Source organism: Rhincodon typus, chromosome 1 (assembly GCF_021869965.1).
Source record: "Rhincodon typus isolate 14 chromosome 1, sRhiTyp1.1, whole genome shotgun sequence".
Lineage (NCBI taxonomy): Eukaryota > Metazoa > Chordata > Chondrichthyes > Orectolobiformes > Rhincodontidae > Rhincodon > Rhincodon typus.
Window position 1 is genome coordinate 175,901,479 of NC_063332.1, and position 1,473 is coordinate 175,902,951.

Below are 1,473 nucleotides of genomic sequence, written 5' to 3' on the forward strand. Positions count from 1 at the left end.
GCACCTTGTTGTCTCACCATACTGCTCCTGCCTGGTCTAATGGCAATGTGCTGGGGAAGGCACAAGAATGTGCTAGAAAGACAGCAACTACACAATCAGAGAAGCCCTACAGTGTGGAAGCAGGCAATTCAGTCCGTGGAGTCCACACTGACCCTCTGAACAGCATCCCATCCAGACCCACTCTCCTACCCTATTCCTGTAACCCTACTCTTCACATCCTTAAGCTCCATGATGAAACTGGCATTTACCGGTCTGGTCAATCACATTGACACTTGGCCACACACGTGCAGTCATGCTCAGCAGTGACCAATGCACTGGCGTTGGGGGCTTGTGCCAATTGCCAGGCACCAAATAGTTCCTGTAGCTATCATTTACACCCTGCATACACCCATGTGCACAATTACATTTAACTAGACCGCAATATCCTTAAAATGATCAGGCACCAAAATCAGCCAGGCAGTAAGAAAAATGTGCATTTCTATAGCACCCTACAGCTGATGAATTGTATCACTGCTGTAATGCAAGAGACAGGAGCTAATTATGCACAGCAAGATACCACAACAGCAATATAAACAGGATCAAAGGATCTGTTCATGTGATATTGAACAAGGAACAGCCAAACAGGACGGCAAGAACAGGTGGGAAGAACTTGCCCAGAACTCTTCAGAATTGTCCTGTGGGATTGTGACTACCCAGCTGAGAGGGTAGATGCTGCTTTGTTTCACACCTCGACTGAGCCTGGCACCTCTGACATTGTAGCACTTCGTCAGCACTGCACCAGGAACATCAACCTGGTGTTCAGGGGTCTCTGGAGTGGGCATTCGTGCTTGGCACCAAGAGACTTCCCCTTGCATCAGGGATGAAGCAAACATCCCTGCACTCACTTCTAGATTCCTGACTATAACCTGGTGTGCTGTCACTTCTGACTCTGACAACAAGAGGTAGACACGCTTACACAGTCAAACAACACTTCGATCCGAGAGGAGCACCGAGGGTAGGGGGCTCACTGCCCGAGGGAAGGGCATTGAGGAGGAGGGTTGCATTGCACTGAAATGTCTGAGGTGCCATCTTTCAGGTGAATGAGGTATCATCTATCCTCTCCCACAGATGGTAGAGGCTCTGGAACACTTTGTAAAGACTGGGGAGGAGTTCACTCCAGGGTCTTAGCCAATACTGAAGCTTTAGTCGATGCTAGAAACATGATGAGTGGGCCATTTAACTTTGTGTGGGATCTTGCTGTGCGCAATTTGGCTGCTGCGTTTTGTTTTACGCCAGTGCGCACACTTTAGAAAGACTTCCCTTTGGGGAAGTGCTGAGCGCCACAGTCTTTCCTTCCCGGTCTGTGTCTTAAATCAATCCTGTGTCACAGCGAGTCTCTTCCATCCACAGCAAAGCTGCCCTGGAGCCCTCGCTCCCAGGGAGAGATGCTGGGTCTTCCCGTGGTGGTGGTGGTGGGGGGAAGGGGGGGGGGGG

The 1,473-nt window shown here is 50.2% G+C and overlaps 1 protein-coding gene across 1 annotated transcript in view; it reads right to left on the reverse strand.

Moving 5' to 3' along the window:
* LOC109923239 (DNA damage-inducible transcript 4-like protein) overlaps positions 1 to 1,473 on the reverse strand; it is a 10,524-nt gene that overhangs the window by 7,998 nt on the left and 1,053 nt on the right. The gene's annotated exons all lie outside the window — the stretch shown is intronic.